General features: G+C 45.2%; 1 protein-coding gene across 1 annotated transcript in view; it reads left to right on the top strand.

The window, feature by feature from the left end:
* Positions 1 to 20,149, top strand: part of MYRFL (myelin regulatory factor like) — a 120,262-nt gene that overhangs the window by 60,836 nt on the left and 39,277 nt on the right. The gene's annotated exons all lie outside the window — the stretch shown is intronic.

Genomic DNA, 20,149 nt, shown 5'->3' with positions numbered 1-20,149 from the left:
ATTTTAAAAAATGTAACACATCTTAGAATAATTAAGGATCAAATGGAGGACTTTCTTAAAGCATAATTCATTGACTCAATTGTATGCTTGACTTTCATAACACTAACTTATAGGTCAGGTGTTCTCCCCCTCCCCCCGCCCCCTTAAAGGTATCCATGGGTCTCCTCCATTACAGACAGGGTCACCGTGAATTGCAATGGACTTCATGGCCCTGGTCAGCCACTGAGTCTCTTCCTAGTCTCCAGCCAGGCTGAATGATGATCGGGTGATTCAAACAGTCCTGAGATTCTCTCAGGAAGCTGCAACCGAAGTATTTCTAGGAAGGTGAGCCCGGAGCTCTGGAAAGGAGGGGGAGGGATTCCTGTTCCAGCCACCCAGGTCCCTGCGTCACCTGAGGAGAAAGCAGCACCCAGCTTATAAATAAGTCAAACCGGCTGCTGTCCAGAATGGGAAAGTTTCGAGTCTCTTAGGAACAGGACCTTGTTGTGATAGGATCTACAGAGGCATCGCCAAGGCCACACTCATTGAAAAATGGGTAACAGCTAGGGCAGGTGACCATCTCCTCACTCTGATGATATAGGAGAAGCTGGAAGTCTTCTCTGGCTTGTCTGATGATAAGCTTTAATTGCTGGTTTAACCCTCCACATCCTCCTCTAAATTATAAGTACCATATATACTTGTGTGTAAGTAGAGTTTTTCAGCACATTTTTATGGTAAAATTAGGTGCCTTGACTGATATTCGGGTTGTCTTATACTCGAGTATATATGGTATTCAACCAAGAATCTTCTTAATTCTTCTTAAGAACACAGGGAAGGAAAACCTCATATTTTTCTTTCTTTCATTTTAAGATAAACAAAATGTCCAGGAGACCTCTTGCTTTCCTGCCTCCCACTCAGACTTCAGCACATGTGGTGGTTTTGATTACCAAGCCCAGCAATGCTGGGCTAGAAGGACATTTGCTAGGACATCCTAGCCTCAGCTGAGCTGAGTTCCAGTCATGTCTTTGGCTTGAGGGATTTCCCCGGCACGTTAGCAAACACTGCCTTTCCCCTCAAATCCCCATCATGTCTTCATTCCACTTTCTGTGGCTGCTGTTTGAAGTAGTTCAGAAGCGGCGTGAGTATTCAGGTAGAGCATCAGACAAACCCGCCAGAGACCACCTGTCTGTGTGATTTGGTTAGATTACCTAACTTCTCTTGACTTCAATTGCTTCATTGGTCAAAGGGGGCTGAGTAGCTAGAACACTTCAAGTGAGTGTTTAGTTAGAAATTAATAAGACTCTAGCCCTTAGAGGACCTTGTCTCCTCTTAAAATGAAGATCAGCCTCACCTTCCAGGATTACATGTGGCCCCTGAGATAATTGCCTTGCTTACTTCTCAGAAATGACTGTGAAAATCAGCATTATAATATCATACTTATGGAAATTCTTAGGTGAGAATTTCTTACTTTGGGATTCTGAGAAAGCAAAGATTTTTGAACATAAAGTAATATAGTTGTCAAGATGAAAGACGATTTAAGGACAGTTAGTCCCACACTCTCCTTCCATTACACCAGGACACCCCCCTCACCCCCGCAAGCCCAGACCAAACCTGAATTCTAACCATCTCCTTAGGCAACACTACTTCTTGTCCTTTACATTTGGATCACAGCAGAAAAAATATTTTTATGAGTATGTTCATTGAGTTTTTTTCTCCTTTGACCTTTATTCTCTTGCCCTGTGACCATTTGAGGGCTCCTCTTGGGTTCGTGCTTCCTTGATTTTCTTTATTTCAGTCATGTCACTGTGAGGTTCACTTGTGGGCAGAGTGGGTGGATTCCATTTTGTCACCACCACACAGATTGGCTTCAGGCTCGTTGTTCTGGAGTTGTCTGGATCTCGAAATCTGTCTCGTGATAACTTTCCAATGGGGTGCTTTGGAGCGTTTGCTTCAATGGGACCAACTGAAAAGTAAATCGGTTTAACAACAAGCAAAGAGCCTCGGTGGTGTCGTGGTAATGCATTGGGCTGCTACCTCAAGTTCAGCAGTTCAAAACCACCAGCCACTCCATAAGAGAAAGATGGAGCCTTCTACTCTGGTGAGGGTTACAGTCTCAGAAACTTACAGGGGCAGTTCTGTATGGTCACTATGAGTCGGCATCGACTCGGTGGCAGTGAGAACAACGGCAGAAGTATAGCTGGAGTTACTGGCAGAGATCAGATGGAGACACGGCCTCCCCGCATTTTTTCTCCAGTCTGCTGCCATCCATGTATCCCCTTTGAAGAGATAATTTTGTTGTTGTTGCTAAGGCTATAATTCAAACTAGAAACACTTGTAAAAATGTTGACATTCTGTTCTCTGTGATTGCTAGATCAGCTCCACACGTACTTTACAACTTTATGCCAAAATCTAAAAAAGAATGGCTTGGTTGTTTTCAGACTGTTCACACAGTCAACCAAAGTTTCAGACGACTGATTGCAGGCCCAGTGAATTATTCACGGTGGCTCTTCTGGCCAAAGTTTCTAGCTCCCACCAGATGGCCTTCCCCTCACAGGGTCTGCTAAGAAGCCGGGGAAGATACTGATAGGATTCACCTGTGAGTACTTGTGACCACGGGGCTCTGGAGCACCGTTCGGCGTATAAAATGCGTAAGCCCTCTGAGAACCAGGATGAGGGATCTTGTGACCAAGGAGAGCTAGGAATGGAAAGTGTCCTCATGATCTGAGCTCCCTGAGCAGTGAACCTTCTGGATCCGGAAGACAACTATGACATCAGAGAAGCAGCAGCAGCAGCAGCCAGAGCAGGATCAGAGGCACGGACTTCCACCCCCAGAGCAAGTAAAGCGAGTGATTGTGGGCAGGAGCTTGGCTTGCAGAGGAGGGCGCTTCTGAACACTTCATTGGGGAAGGTGGGCTGGCTGCCCCTCGGAAGTAGAGTGAGGTGCCTCTGGGGTGAGGCTTTCATCGGAGTGATGTGCCCCTCTGGGCATTTATTGGCAGACCCGAGAGAGCTTTGTAACATCTCCTGCTACACAGCCCTACCCTGAGACTTTCTCACTGGCACCACACCTGAGTAACTCTGTGATAAACCCTTCTATCATGAATTTCGTCTGTGAGTTCTGTGCAGCCATGACAGAGATACTGACTCCTAGAGAGGTAGAGATCATTCAGTAGGACCACACTCATGTTGGTGAAAGTCGGTCCAAATGATGTTTCTTTTGGCTCTTAACGGAAAGACGACCTTGCAAGATGAACTTCTCTTGTCTGGCGTCCTTGTACTTCTCATGCCTCCTCATGGCTCCCCTGCCCTCGTGCCGCAGGCTCCGCGGGAGCTGGAGTCTGAGAGTGCAGGGCTGCTGCAGAGGAGGGGCCCACCGTCGCCTACTCTTGCAGAAGACCACCGAGAGCTCTGCCTGTTGGTTGGCTCACCTCTTGATTTGGCAACTTAATTCTTTTTTGTGTGATTATTTGGAAGAAGAAAGTTACCTTTCTTGAGAATTCTTATTAGGTGTTCTTGGTATAAGGGGAAAAAAAGTCCTATCGTCTTCTAGCGCCACAGCCTGTCTACACTCGGAAGGAAGGATGGAATCTAGAGAGCACAAAGGCGGTTCCCAGGAGGGGGCGTCAGAGCGCTTCCCGCTCCGAGGTCGCCACCACTGCTGCCTCCAGCTGTCCAGGTCACACCACTCGCAGTCTCTCTGCTATTTGAGAATTCATTGTAATGGCGACACAGGAGCTGCAGACGACATGCTGTGTCCGTTATCAGGGAAATATCAGGCTACAGCTGGGGATCAAGATCAGTGTGGAAGTAACAGGGTCCAACTCGGGCGATAGTTCTTTGATCAGGACAGTTTCTAACCCAGACGGCTCTGAGCTGCGTCTCTTGGCCCTTCCTACAGGTTGGCAGTCCTGCTCCAGGCTGTGCCGGCAGCCCCTCTTTACACTTCCCTGCCACCTTCGCTTGCTCTATCTCCAGGGTTATAGCTCTTTCTCACGCCTGTGTCTCAGAGGTTCTCATAGGTCCGAATGAAGCACTCTGCTCCAGACTCTTCCTGATGGTAGTGAGTTTCCTCCCCAGCCCGTTGGTCCTGACATTTAACGTCAAGGGATGGCCTTCCTAGTGGGACTCTGGACTGACTAAACCCCTGGTAGGCCACAAATCACTCAATTTGCATAGTAAGCCACAAATTCCTCGAAAGCCATGTAATTCTACTGGGTGGTTTCATTTATCCAGTTTGCATAAGAAACCAACCAATCCCTTGCAAGATTGTAGCCTAGCCAAATATTCTTAGTAACATTATAAACCCAGGGCCATAAAGGCTTTATATGTGACATAAATTCATTGCACTGCATGTAAAAATTATGAGAGATACTGTAAATGAACTCATAAATGAACCACATAAAGATAGAGCTGGTTTTCTGGATAGCTGATCCTTGGCCAAGCGCGCGGCCTGCCTGCCCATGTGCCTGCTTTCCTTCCTCTGCTTATGATGGCGTGCTGTCAGCCACCCTGCTACAATTCAGTCTATGCCTACATTTTGATCCGTCTATTCTGTGTGTCCTTCATCATATGGAGTCAGGAATATTTATGTGAATAATCTACATAAGGCTTAGCCCCTGTCTTCAAGTTGCTTGCAATGTAAGAGCCCTGTGAAGACCAGAGCACAAGTGAGAAAGCGAAGATCCAGGGTGAGAGACTCTGTGGGACCCATAAAGAAAGAACTACATCCGCTACAAGGGATGGGGAGAGACTGTCTGGACACTAGGCAAGGGTTCACCGGAAGGAGAGGGCCTTGAAAGGCAAGGAAGGGCAAGAAAGCACTGGGGACTGCACAGTCGGGGAGGGAAGGAGGAAAGCCTCCGGAGACGGTCTTTCAAGCCTTCCTTTCTCTATCTAGTGCCTCTAACTCGGCACCAAGTCCTGTTTGCCTGACTTTGGCAATTCCTTTTATAGACCGACTCCCTCTTCCTCCCAGTGATTATAACAACCTCTCAGCAGACCCGCTAGCTCCCAGTGGGATTTCTTCCTTGACACCATACCAAAGCAGAGCATGTCTCTGATCACATCATTCCCCTTTTCTGCTTTTTCTCTTCCCTCAAAACCATTTTATTCCCCCCCAACCCAACCACCACTATCATGACCCCAATTCTATCTTACAAATCCAGCTAGACCAGAGCATGTACATGGGTACAGATAAGAGCTGGAATCACAGGGAATTCAGGAAAGATAAACCCCTCAGGACCAATAATGAGAGTAGTGATATCAAGAGGGTACGGGGAAGGTGGGGGGAGAAAGGAGGAACAAATCACAATGATCTACATATAACCCCCTCCCAAAGGGACAGACACCAGAAAAGTGGGTGAAGGTAAACAGCGGTTGGTGTAAGACATGAAAATAAAACTTTATAAATTATCAGGGGTTCATGAAGGAGGGAGGGTAGGGAGGGGGAAAAGGAGATGATACCAAGGGCTGAAGTAGAAAGAAAATATTTTGAGAATGACGATGGCAACATATGTACAATGGTGCTTGACACAATGGATGTATATATGGGTTGTGATAAGAGCTGTAAGAGCCCCCAGTAAATTGAATTAAAAAACAAACAAAAATATTTCATTGGGAGTTAGTACAGATATTATATCATTCCATTGTCCAATCACATCAAGCAGTATTGTACAATTGTGACCCCAATCAGTTTCCAAATGTTACTTTCCTTTCTGCGCTCCTGGTCAACCCCCTCCCCATTGTACCCCCAGAAATCCTTATTCTACTTGCTGTCCTGATAGATTAATCAATCCTATGTTTCGTTTACGGGAAACAGAAAAAACATATAACAAAAATTCAAGAGGAGATACTTTATTCCCTCAGAATATTATAAATTGCACAATCAGGATCAAATCTTCTCTTTCTAACTCACTTTTTAACACTTACCGCCACCCAACCCCTACTCCCAAAATACCCACCCTGCAATCAGACGGAACAATAATTTCCCATTTCCTGGAGGAGTGGGACCTTTCAGAACACTATGTATGTGCACATGCTGAGTCCTTAACTTGGACGCCTTGGCTGCTTTTCACCTTTGAAAATTCCTGTCCTTTCCGAAGAAATGCCAGCGGCAACAACAAAAGCATTTCCTGCAAGTGCTCTCTCACCTCCCTTTCCAGGATCTTCCTTGGGCCATGACTGTAACTCAAGGCACCTCTTGTGATCACCTTCCCTTTTTTGCACCTGACCCACGCCATGGATTTTTCAATCATTTCCTGCTTGTGAAAGTTGGACGTTGAATACGGAAGACTGAAGAAGAATACATGCATTTGAATTATGGTGCTGGTGAAGAATATTGAAAACCAATAAATCTGTCTTGGAAGAAGTAGAGCCCGAATGCTCCTTAGAGGCAAGGAAGGCGAGCCTTAGTCTCATATACTTTGGACATGTTGTCAAGAGAGGCCAGTCCCTGGAGAAGGACATCATGCTTGGTAACGTAGAGGGACAGAGGAAAAGAGGCCCTCAACGAGATGGACTGACACAGGGAGGCAACAGTGGGCTCAAAGATACAGACAATTGTGGGACTGGCACAGTTCGGGGCAGTGTTTTGTTCTGCTGTGTATAAGGTTGCAGGAGTTGGAACTCAGTAGTACCTAACAAAAATAGTCCCTTTTCCGGTGTGATGTTCATATGCTTGTCTGTCCATCAAGGGATCTGCAGATCTCTCTTTAAAATTTATATATTGTTGGACATGGAATGAGTGTATATACACACATATGTATTTGTATGGATGTTATGGATATAGATATAAGGATGGCTATCTATATCTATATATTTGGTCTCTATATATTTATTTAGGATCCCTGTTGGTGCTAGAGGTAAGCGTTGGGCTGCTAACTGCAGCGTCAGTGGTTCAAACACACCAGCTGCTCTGTGGGAAAAAGTTGAGATTATTTACAAAAAGATGTATGGTCTTGGAAACTCTCTCTTTATAGGTTCACTAGGGAGTCAAAGTTGACTTGATGGCAGTGGGTTGGATTTGCATGTACTTATTCTTGTCTTTCATATAGGTGAGATCATACAATATTCAAACTTTTGTGATAGACTTATTTCACTCGGCATATCTTTCAGGTGCGTTCATGTCATAGCATGCATTCAGGACGCCACTGTTCTTTCTGGCTGAGTAGTGACCCACTGGATGGATGTACCACATTTTGATTATCCATTCATTCAACGATGCATATTTATTTAGGTTGCTTCCACCTCTTTGCTACTGTGACAAAGGGACACTGATTGGTGTAAGACAAATATATGAAATCTATAGTAATCACTTAAAATAATGACAGTGACTTTCCATCTCAATGCCTTGTTGACTTTATTCCTTGTGCTAATTGCTTCTTAAAATTCTATTATTTATTTGGATTTGTTATTGGTTGATATTCCCATTAGAAAATAGAAGGCGGAGATGCTGTCTGCCTCATTTAATTGCTCTCCGCCTGCACTTAGGGAAGTGGCACTTCGCAAGCACTTGAGAGAGTGTGATTGGTTCTGTTAACTGACTGCATATTGAGCATCTACATGTACCAGGAGCCAAGTTGGCCTTGGGGCGTTACAAGACACAGTCATTGCCCTCCAAAAGCTCACAGGTTACCCAGAAAAGGCAGATTTCAAAGAATTACAGCACACTCTGACCCGTGCTAGTTCAACTGGAAACTTGTCTCAGTGAAAGAACTCAAGCCTCCTCCACAGGAAACTGCACTTAAACAACAATTAAATAAGACTTCTAAGGCAAATGAACAAAGAGTAACAATAAAACCCATTTTAAACAGTTTTCTGAAGTCTCTTACTCTTTGCAATCAAACACCTACATTTTAACAGTTTTCTGAAGTCTTTTACACAACACCCAGCAAAACGAGCCCAAGGGCCTTCTTTGCCATCAAGCTTAGTGACTCTTAGTGAAGCTAGTCCAGGTGAAGCTTTCTTCCCTCAGAGAATGGAAATCACCTGCCACCTGGCTGCCCCCTTCTGTCACGGCCTTATTTATTGTCTGCAAGGGACTGAGGAGTTTGTAAACTGTCCAACAGAGTGGGGGTTCCCCAGATGAGAACAGGACACGGAGCAAACTTTTATCTGTCCCTTGAGCCAATTCCCTCCAACCACAGTAAGGATCTAAAATGTGGTTGAAATCAATGTACTGGGTACTGATGATATCATTCCACTTGTGAGACCTCAGTTTTCCCAGCCTGGGGAAAGGAAGAAAGGCTTCATCCCTTCCTGAAGTTATCATCCCCCAAATTGGCAGGCCCCATCTACATTTTTTGTTTTCCCAATCTCCCACCGACATCTCTGGAACTGTGACCCATGTACTTTAATATCCTCCCCCATCTCCATCGACTTATGGCAACGGCAATGAAGATCAAATTTGTCCAGTGATTAATTTAGACCTGTAAGCTCGGTGAGGGCAACGCGGTGTCTGTCTTGCTTATTAGTGTGCCGCTGGCATTTAGCTCAGTGCCGCACACAAAGTGCTTAATAAGTACTTTTCTAGTGTACGACCATCATGACAAAGAGGGCGCATAAAGCCAGTGCTGGCATTTGGCGGAGTCCCCGGCGTAGTCTTCTCAGGCCTATGTAAGAGAAAACTGTAGCAATGTATACAGACGTTAAGAAAAAAGGTAACATCGACAAGGTTTTTCCACCAAGAACCATCATCACTACCATTATGGGAAATGCTCTGGAAAGCTGTGCCTGTGGATGGAGAAGCCATTCACATTTGTTAGGAACGCAAAGGGCTGTGTGACTGCTTTGTCCCTGACAGTTTCACTCCCCAGACAGATGGAGGAGGGAAGCAGACTAGAGATGTGAGCTCACTTAACGGAAATGGTCCAGTGATGATGGAAGACCTGGAGTGAAATACTGTCTACCTCCAACGCCTTTATTGTTTTTAAACCACTAGGCTAACATGCTCAAAATCCTAAACATTCTCCGAGATGGGTAATATCCTTTGAGCGTTTGAAGCCGAAGCTATACAATCCCCCGACTCAGTGGCAATGGGTCTACCTCCACTCATTCTTTCGAGACTATCTCTTGAAAAGACTTTCTATGGACACATGGTTGTATGTGCAGTTCCATGAACTATGCTGCAACCAGTTATCTCCACATTTTTTGAGAAACTTAATCTGCTAGGCAGAGTAGTGATTGGTCAGGGAGAGAGTTCTGACCTTCCATGCAGGAGACGCAGCTTTTATTCCTGGACTGGAACCTAATGTGCAGCCACCACCTGCCTTCTCAGTGGAGGGGTGGATGTTGCCACGATGCTGAACAGTTTCAGAAGAGCTTCAAACCAAGACAGGCAGAAGAAAGGCCTGGTGCTCTACATCTGAAAATCGGCCTTTGAAAGCTCTGTGGATCCAACAATCTGATGTCAATCAATTACGGGTGTGGTGCAGGTCCGGGCAGTGTTTTGTTCTATCGCACAAGGGGTTACCATGAATTAGGAGCTGACTACAGTCAGTAACCAACAACAAAGTCAAGTCCACCTCCTAAAAACCCACTTCTGTCAAGTCTTTCACACTCAGAGATCCTCCATAGGGTTTTCAAGGCTTTGTAACTCTTTAACGGTGGGAGACAGCACCATTCTTCCCCTGCAGAGCAGTTGATGAGTTTGGACCACTGACCCAAGGGTGCCACCAGGCTCTTTGTTAAATTTAGGTTGGCATTTAGTTACCAAGTGTATTAGATAGCATGGTCTCAGAAATACGTAATGCAATACCCAACTAAAAGTTGCTTACACAACGAGGAAAAATTTTTTGTCTTTCTTAAGAGATGTAGATGCATTAGTATCAGTTAAGTCAACCGTTGAAAGTAGTGATGGCCCCAGGTGGCTCTTGGTGGCTTTCTTGACTTGCTTTCACAGTCACAAGATTATTGCCTTAGCTCCAAACATGCAGTCCTCCCACTCATGCTTCCAAAGACCGGAAGGGCCAAGTTCATATCTTATGCCTCTTTATTTTCATTTTAAAATATTTTTATTATAAAATATATGTAATAAAACATTTCACACCATTTTATGTGTACCATTCAGTGACAACTACACTTGCTATGTTGTACAATTATCTACCACTATATTTCCAGATATAGAGCTTTAATAATTTTATTGGGAGCTTATACAACTCTTATCACAATCTATGCATCCATCCATTGTATCAAGCACATTTGTACATTTGTTGCCATCATCATTTTCAAAACATTTTCTTTTTACTTGAGCCCTTGGTATCAGCTCCTCATTTTTTTTTGCCTCCCTCCTCCAGCCTCTTTCCCTCATTGAACCCTTGATAATTTACAAATTATTATTATTATTTATGTCTTACACTGTCCGATGGTCTCCCCTCACCCACTTTTCTGTTGTCCATCCTCCTGAAAGAGGGTTATAGGTAGATCATTGTGATAGGTTCCTCATTTCTCCCCCCACCTTCCCCTTCCCCTTCTGGTATCTCTACTCTTATTGCTGGTCCTGAGGGGTTTATCTGTCCTGGATTCCCTGTGTTTCCAGCGCTTATCTGTATGTGTGTACATTCTCTGGTCTAGCCAGATTTGTAAGGTAGAATTGGGATCATGATACTGGGGGGTAGGGGAGAGGAAGCATTAAAGAACTAGAGGAAGGTTGTATGTTTCATCAGTGCTATGCTACACCCTGACTAGCTCATGTCCTCCTCATGACCCTTCTGTAAGGGGATGAGCTTTGGGTCTCCACTCCACACTCCCCCTCATTCACAATGATATGATTTTTAAAATTCTGGGTCTTTGATGCCCGATACCTGATCCTATCAACACCACATGATCACATAGTCTGGTGTGCTTCTTCCATGTGGGCTTTGTTGTTTCTGAGCTAGCTGGTTGCTTATTTATCTTCAAGCCTTTTAAGACCCCAGATGCTTTATCTTTTGGTAGCCGGACACTATCAGTTTTCTTCACCACATTTGCTTATGCACCCACTTTGTCTTCAGTGATCGTGTTGGGAAGGTGAGCACCATGGAATGCCAGGTTATCTCCCTTAACAAGCACCCTGTACACCCTTACTTAAAGTCTTCAATTTCCCTCTCCTACCTCCCACTGGAGGCTACCAATGAACTTTAATCCTCTTCTGGTTCAATCGTACAATCGTTAATTTAAAAAAAATCACTGGCATTGAGTTGATACTGACTCATAGCAACCCTATACAACAGATTAGAACTGGCCCTGTGAGTTTCCGAAACTGTAACTGTTAACAGAAGTAGAAAGCCCCGTCTTTCCCTTGCAGAGCGGCTGGTGATTTTGAACTGCTGACCTTGCAAATTGCTGTCCAATGCATAGTCACTACAGCAGCTGGGCTCCTTAATCAAACAGGATCGTCCTTGTGTGTCTGGCTTGCAGTCAGCAGAAGCTTCCAAAGGTTGATCCTGTACTACATGCATGTATCAGCACTTGATTTTTTTATGGCAGAGTAATATTCCATTGCATGCATATAGTATATTTTATTTAGTCATTTGTCTGTTGATGGACACATGGGTTGTTTCCTTTTGGCTATTGTAAATAAGGCTGTAATGAGGAACAAGTGTGTACATTCTTGTTTTCAATTCTTTTAAAAGAAAATGTTCCCAGCAGCCGACCTGAAGACCTCTCCATTCATTTGTCTGGTCATAACCCTGCCTAAACTTTTTCAGTTGCTAATAAGATAAAACGTATTGCATGAGGTAACTCTGCTGCACAAGATCTCTTTAGACCTTTGAAGAGCAGGGATATTACTTTGAGCACTTTGACCCAAGCCATGATATTCTCCTTTACATCGATATGCGTGTCAAAGTTGGACACTGAATAGGCAGACTGGAGACAAATAGATGCGTTTGAATTGTGGTGCTGGAGAAGACCATTGAAAGTGCTGGGGGGGCGGGTGGAGGGGAGGGCGGTGGGAGAGGGGAGGGTGGGGGGGGGTAAAAAAAGAAGAAAGTACTGCGGGCCGCTGAAAGGACAAACTGATGTGTATCAGAAGGCCAGACCCCTCCTTAGAGACAAGGATGACAAGACTTTGTCTTACATGAGAGACCAGTCCCTAGAGAAGGACATCATGTTTGGTCAAGTGGAAGGTGGCAAGAAAGAGAAAGGCCTTTGACGAGGTGGACTGACACGGTGGCTGCGTCAATGGATTCAGGCTTAGGATCACTTGTGCGATGGCACAGGCTGTGCCTACAGTCGCTGTGGGTCGGAGCCCACTCAATGGCACTTAACAGCCACATGACAGCAATAAGAGAAAAGGAAACGTTCAAATGGTTTGCGCTTAAGAACTAGCCCAAACTTTGGAGGTTCAAAGCCACCTAGTGACACTGGGAGGAAAGATCTGGGGACCTGTCTCTGCGAAGATGAGACTAGAAATCCACGTGTGGCAAGGTGACTCTAACTCATGACTGGGCTCCAGGACAATGAGAACCGCCCCATAGGCTCTGCGAGGCTGTCGTCATACGGAAACAGAGGCCACGTCTCTCTTCTGTGGGACACTGGTAGGTTCAAAATGGCAGCATTTTGGTTAGCAGCTGAGCATGGGACCACAACCAGGGCCACGTCTTTCTGTAAAGAAACCCAGTTGGAGTAGTTTCACTCGAACACATGGGGCCACCGTGAGTCGGTCGGTATTGACTCTGCAGCAACTTTTTGTCTTTCTAATTTACTGTTACTTTACCTGAGACCAATTAACTTCCTCTCTAGAGAGGGAGTCTTCTATGAAGCACAAGAATATCCACTTTGAGCAGGGGGTTCAGGCATCAGGGAGAAATAAGAGACTGGATTCCAGGTGGCTAGATGGATAGTTCTACGTTTTACCATCTGACCAGTTCAACAGACTGCACATAACATTAATCAGGGATTCTCAGATGCTTATCTGGCTGGAATTACTCACGTGTTTGCCAAACACCCAGGTAGAAACCTGTGGTTCAGAAACGTGACGATGCGTCATCAACTATACGTTGTCAGCACACAATTCTCATTTTAATAATGTTGATTGTCACCAGCCACCTAGTTAGACAGCAAACCACCTTTTGCAAAGAGTCAGACTAATTCTCTAGTACTAGATTCACAGGCTCCACATGGCTGTACAAATGGTGGAACAACTGCACGGGAATCCTCGTTCGGGAACTTTTGCCAGAAATCTTGATGTGATTACGTGGTTGAGAAAAATTGAGCATTTTCCAATATGCCTAGCAAGATCCTAACCCATTCTGAGTAAGAGAACCTTTTGTTAGAAAAATTGATTTTCTATAATCTGTACAAAATCGATGTGGAACGTTTAATCCCGCGGTTGCTGCAGATCTGCTTTGGATGGAGGGATTCTGTTCTCTCCCTGAGCCACCTCCCCCCCACTCCTTCTTTCCCCTCCCTCTTTTGAAAATTTGGTGACAGTGATGAACTTTTCTCTTTGGATAGAAAGTACCTGTAAACACATTTGCATATAATTGTGCCTTGCAGGGTGGACTCAGAACCCCCTGAAATCTGTCCGTGAACCTGAAGTTCAGATCTTCGTCAACAGGACCCCACAACTAGCTAAAGCCAGGGCTCCCAGCCAACACAGATTGACTGAGTATAGCATATATTATTACTACCAATATTTTTCTGAATTTAATTTGTTTATAGGAATGTGTTTTTCTTTTGCTGCTGTTCATTTTGGGTCTTTGTGCTATATTCCCCTGGGGGTGCACACCGCCATGGAGTTGATCCTGACTCACAGAGACCCCGTGAGCAGGGCAGAGCTGGGTCTACAGTGTAGCAAGGTTCCTGGTGATGCCTGTGCATACACACACCAGCAGATCTACAAGATTAGGTGGGGATTCGTTAAAATGTAGGCACCGAGTCAGGGTCTGTGGGGTGGAGAGCAAATTATCTGTGGCGCCTCAGGATGGAATGCACCAGGGCTCAGTCCCAGCGGTAACCGAGGCCTAGTGTGACCAGGTTCTCCGAGTTTTGAAGGGAACGCTGAAATCCGGATCGTGAAGTATTGTTAGTGGCTTTAGAAAAGCCTGCTGGTGCTTTTCATCTGTGGGTTTCCAGTTTGTGTGAACATAAACCCTTCAGAGACAAAGACAAGCTTCCATGACTTCTCTGTCCCCATGGGTGATCCGAACCCATGCAGGGCTATTTATGAGATTAGTGGTGTACCATATATCGGCCTCCGGTCTGCTGTCCCGAGGAGCCCTGGGAGCGTAGTGGTTATGAATTGGGCTGCGATCTGAAAAGTCGGCAGTTTGAAGCCCCCAGCTGCTCCGCCTGTAACAGTGACAGTCCTGGAGCCTCAGCAGGGCCCTTCTTAGCTGCCCCATCGGGTTGCTCTGATCTGAGACAGCGTTCACTCAGCACTGTTTGGTGTGGATTGTCATGCCGTCCTTAAGGTTGGCCTGCTCAGCACACTTGACATTGTGCACAAGATGCTTCTCTGTTGACGAGGCTGTCTTTTGCTTTGTGGGATGTTTAGCAGCATCTCTGATGTCTACACTCTGACGTCAATGTTGTCGTGGGTGCTGGTAGGTGCCGTCAAGTGGGTTCGGACTCAGAGCCACCCGAGGTACCACGGAATCAAACACTGCCTGGTCTTGTGCCACCCTCACAGTGTTTCTTATGTAAATCCCATTCTTTACATGGGGCCGGGACACGTGCACTTAGAAGAAGTTTTCCAGGCATTTTCGGTGATGGCATATGACGTTTTCAGAAAGTTCTAGACTACAGTTTTGAACCCATTTTTGCTGACTTCACAGGAATGCAGGTCAGAAGAGTCCATTTCCAGATCGTGTCTTAGAAATTTATTTATTGGTAACTTGCCAACAAATCAATAAAGTGAGGGCCATAATTATAATCAGGAAGGTAGTAAAATCCCCCCCTCCGCCTTCATTTCCTCTTAAACAGGCAAATGCATAAATTACCATCTTGCTGTTCGAGGAACTCCCAGCAAGATGCTGGTCTAGCATATTTGAGTTGGAGGAACTACGGTTGGCTTTTTATCATTACCGACAAGTCACTGGACAATGGCGGCCACTGCTCATCTCTCACGGGGCAGTGGTAGACGTCTTGTTGGGAAAACATTGTAGGAAGAACTTATTGTGGTTTGGGGGGGTGGCGGCTATCATTATTGCCTGGTATTTTAGTTTGGGTTACATTGCAAATTAATGTATCAAGTAAATATTAAATTTTCAAAAACCCCGCTGCCAAGCGTATTGAAGATAGTAGCAGCAGTGGGCATGGAGAGAAGCGGGTAGCTTTATGAGACGTAGGATGGAGTGACGGCATTGGTTCATAGCTGGCCTGTGGGGCAGGCAGGGGGAGGACTCTGGTTTGGACCACTGCATGGACACTGTCAGCCACTTAATCCACAGTCAAGAGTACAACTATAATCACCAGAGGGATCCGTAGAGGGTAAACACTGTCAGCAAACCTGCAACCTTCACTAACTTAAAAATCCCACAATGTTAGTCTTCTCTTCATGGGTCAGCCTTTTTTTTTAATTAAAATGAATTTAGTTGTTAAAGAAAATTGTACCAGAATCATTAAGTTTAGAAGAAAGAGATACATTTAATAGACTCTTTTGGTCAGCGATATTAGATAAATGTTAATTAGCCACTTTCTGTTCGAGTTGCCCTACGTTGGGCCGACGGGACCTTCGGCAGTTAGCTCTGGTGTCATTTTGACACAATGGTGGTAGTCTCAGGGAGCTTCCAGGTTTCCTGGGAAGATGTTCCAGGCTCACCTGGTACGTTTCCTGCCCCAAATCTGGAACCACTGGGTTTTCTGAGACTCCTGGTTCCTTTCAGAGGGAAATAGTATTTAAAGACCATGATGAGTAGGTTGGAATTTTTTTCTAGTTTTTTTTTTTCTTTTTAGTGGACAGAGCTAGCAAAATGCTTTACAAGAACATAGTGGACGAACTGATTACAAGAGTCTACGTATCGCCTCCTCCCTGGGGGCAGGGGCGATGTCGGACAGTGTAACATATGACAAAATAATAATTTATGAATGATGAAGGGTTTATGAGGCAGAAGGGAGTGGGGAGGGAGGGGGGAAATGAGCAACTGATATTAAGGGCTCAAGTGGAAGGCAAATGTTTTGAGAATGATGACGGCAACAAATGTACATATACGCTTGACACAATGGATGGATGGATGGATAGTGATAAGAAATGTATGAGCCCCCAATAAAATGATTTAAAAAAAGAACCTAGTGGACATAGCTAGCAAAATGCTTTACAAGAACAAAATACATCACTAATTCATATGACTATTTCTAATTAAGATAGAAGTTTGATCGGGTTTTACTTATTTTGGTGGGCTTTATAGCTCTTAAATGCTTAAAATATGTGTTCACAATCATATTAGCATATATTATTACTAGCAATATTTTTCTGAAATTTAATTTGTTTATAGGAATGTGTTTTTCTTTTGCTGCTGTTCATTTTGGGTCTTTGTGCTATATTCCCCTGGGGGTGCACACCGCCATGGAGTTGATCCTGACCCATAGAGACCCTGTGAGCAGAGCAGAGCTATTCCTTAAGGTTTTTGAGACTGTCAATCTTTATGGACACAGACAGCCTCATCTTTCTCCTGAGCAGTGGCTGGTGGGTTTGAACTGCTGATCCTGGGATTAACAGCCAATGCCGAACCCACAGTGTCACCAGGACTCTCTTCCCCTGGGCAAGTCAAATTCACTGTTTTGAATTTTAAGAGGCGTTTAAAATAAATCCTGTGAGTTTAAACCATAAACTCACTAACTCATTAGGTTTATTTGTTTAAATTTCCTTTTTATTTTGTGTTACTTTTAAGAACTTGGGTCAATTATATTTTATCATTGTTCAAAATATAAATTTTATTCCAAAGACAAATCTTTAAAACAAAGTACATCCAGATAACTCAGCATCTCTCTCTTTTGCTCATCGCATCTCTTCCTTCCTATTGTGTGTAACCATATAAAATTAGCTTTTAGTTTATTCTTTTCCCCCCTCAGTATAAGATAATGTGTGTACCATATGGACTCATGTATAAGCCGAGTTTTTCAGCACATTTTCAATGCAGTCTTTGTGGTAAAATTAGGTGCCTCGGCTGATATTTGGGTTGACTTATACTCAAGTATATACGGTATATATTTTAATTCTCCTTGTTCCTTAGGTAAAGGTTAGCATACTGTACACATTCTTCTCCACCTGCTTTTTTTCTGTTTATACTTTAAAAATTTCCTAGACTTTCTCAGAGCTGTATAGTATGCCACGTACCATGTGATAATGGACATTTCAGTTGATTTCAGCGCTTTGCAATGACCAGTAGTGCTTCAGTGCCCCAGTGTCTGGTGGATATGCTGGGGCTGTGGGCTTACTTTCACTTGGGGACCTGGCAAGCCAAACACGAAAACGTCTCATTGTGCTCACTCGTTCACTGCCGTGGGGTTGATTCCGACTGGGTGACCTGGTGGAGCAGAGTGGCACCTCCCTGTGGGTTTCTGAGACTACACAGCTTTACGAGAGGAGAAAGCATCGTCTTTCCCTGTGGAGAGGTGGAGGTTTCCACTGCTGACCTTGCAGTTAGCAGCCCAAAGCGTAACCCATATGCCACTGGGACTCCAATTACTTACTTCCAGGTTCCACTCCGACTTAGGGGCTCATCAATCAGTATTCTTAGGGTAGAGTTTGAAAGGAGGTCTGGCCCGATTCCTGGGCAAATGTAGAGTTCTCTGATGAGTTTTGAGAAACCTATACAGGAAGGTCCCTTTTTAGTTTGTTTTCTTCCCACCTTCTCTTATTACACCCATCTTTAGAGTAACCATAGACCTGAGGCCAACTTTTGTTCCTTTTCAAAGGAAAGCAGAGAATCAATTCAATCCACTACTAATTCTCGTGTCCTCTGTCCCACTTCAGCTCTGAAGCATGCACACGGGCAGCGCTTCTTCCTCTCACCCAGGTGGCACCTCCTCCAGACTGCCACGCCTGCCCAAGCCCTCAGAGTCTGGGGAAAGCTTAAAGTCTTCACAACACCCTCACTTCCGACCTGCTAGCCCCAAAGGGGCAGTGTCCCACTGCCCTTCCAGTATGCCAGCTGCATGTGACATCACATCCGACCTGCTGGTTCCTCCCCTGCCTTTGGGTTCGACAAGTTGATAGAAGGACTTACAGGCTCGCAGGAAGCTTTATTCTTGCTAGGACAGTCTTGTCAGAGCAGAATGAATACAAATGGAGAGGTCCGTAAGGAGAGGTCCGGGAGGGGTCCCAGCACGGACTTTATAGGTTCCGAAAAAGGACCTGTTCTCCTACCGTGCGCACCCATGCCTTCCACCAACCAGAGCCTTTGTAGGGGCCTCATTATGGGGGTCTACCCAACCAAGTCACCTCTCTGAGGTTGACTGATGTCACATGATGGGTTTGTGGTGGATCTGAAACCACCCTGCTCCTGGGGAGAAAGAGGAGGCCGTCGATTACATCTGCACCCATAAAGACTTACAGCCTCAGAAACCCACCCAGGCAGTTCTACTCTGTCCTATAGGGTCACTTTGAGTTGGAATTGACGGGATGGCTGTGAGGGAGCAAATGAGAGGGTCCTTCTTAGGAATGGGACACAAAGACCAAATTCCGTGGGTAAGGGAGAATCTCCTACCATACAAAAGCTTTCTGCTTTCTCAGACTGCCACCTCATAGCACTTCTGTGCTCAGTTTTGTAAACTCTTACTGAGCATTTACTGCGAGCAAGGCAATGGGATATGCATTGGTAAGCTATACAGAAAAATTAACATAACCCCTCCCTTCTTCGCAGTCTGAGCAGGAAGACAGCCACCTAACACAGGAATGGCCTCTGGGAAGGCTTCTGGGTAAAATAGGACTTGGATTGGCCCTGACAGAAGCCATTTTCTCAGAGCTCCCCTTTTGAAGGGAGACTCAGACATGGGAAAGCATGTCGTGTTCAGGGAGGGTTACTAGGTCCATGTGACTGTTATAAGAGTTTCATCAAGTGCGCCAATACGTCACAAGGTAGATGTGTCTTTACACTGTAGAATTTAAGCTTTAAATCTGTCACTTTCAGTTTTTGGTTCCTCTATGGGTGTGTTTGGGAAACCCTGAAACGTGGGGCTTGCTTGACTAAACTGGCAAGACACGCTGTTTTAAATTTGACCCCCAGCCCCCAGTGTTCCTCTTCTGACCTTGAGCCCACCCCTTTACAATAGGAGGCCCAGAAAAAGTCCTAGTGGCGCAACGGTTAAGTGCTCAGCTGTGAGCCAAGGTTGGCAGTTCAAGCCCGCACAGTGGCTCTGGGAGAGAAACACGGCCGTCACCTCTTCCAGATATCAAATTCCACACCCGTTGCCATTAAGGGTAGGCTCACTCACAACGACCTAAAGATTGCAGTCTAGAAAACCCTACATGGGGTCACTATGAGGCTGATCTTGATAGTGTCGAACATTAACAACGTGAGGCCCTGGGACTGTTGGAGATTTGAAGACCTTGAACACTGAGAGGGGAAACAGGTGGAGAGATGGTGGATGCTTGGGGTGGGAGCAGCTCAGTACTTTCTGTATGAGAGAGAGAGAGAGAGAGAGATGATTCCTATTATCATTAACCTGTGTGGGCTGGGTCACAATGGCCCCACCTCTGTAGCTTTGGTTGGACAACCTTTTCTTGGTCATCCTGACATGGGGAAATGAAGTTGTTTCATATTTTGGGGGAATTAGACTCCACTAGAACTTGTATACCACAGGACATGGGATGTGCAAGCAGACATGAGCCCATCAGAAGCTACTCTTTCATTTGTAGACGAGGAAACGGAAGTCCAGAGAGCACCTTGTGTTTCCCTGCGGGTGTCTGATCTACTTGGTGCGGGAACCTGGGGTGAAGTCCTCATTCTGCTCTCCTGCACCAGCACCAGCTCCTCACCAGAACCGTCAGCTGTGCTTTGCCCAGGCAGAGCTGGAGGCAGTGCTTCCAGGCATTTAGGGCTAAATCACACATCAACATTCAGCCGCCTGTTCTGACTTTCCTCTTATGAGTTTTAAATATAGCATAATAGCCATCAAAAATAAATCTTCAGTTTCCAAACTTGACAATGTCCTTCAACTCCATTCTCGGTCTTGAGTTACAAGGACATATTTCCATTTTATTGCAAATTGAACAGAAGCAGTTTTCCAACACAGTCGGCAGCTAAGC

The sequence above is a fragment of the Tenrec ecaudatus genome, chromosome 6, assembly GCF_050624435.1.
Source record: "Tenrec ecaudatus isolate mTenEca1 chromosome 6, mTenEca1.hap1, whole genome shotgun sequence".
Classification (NCBI taxonomy): Eukaryota; Metazoa; Chordata; class Mammalia; order Afrosoricida; family Tenrecidae; genus Tenrec; species Tenrec ecaudatus.
The sequence above is the reverse complement of the archived record's forward strand: the minus strand, read 5'-3'. Positions and strand labels throughout refer to the sequence as shown.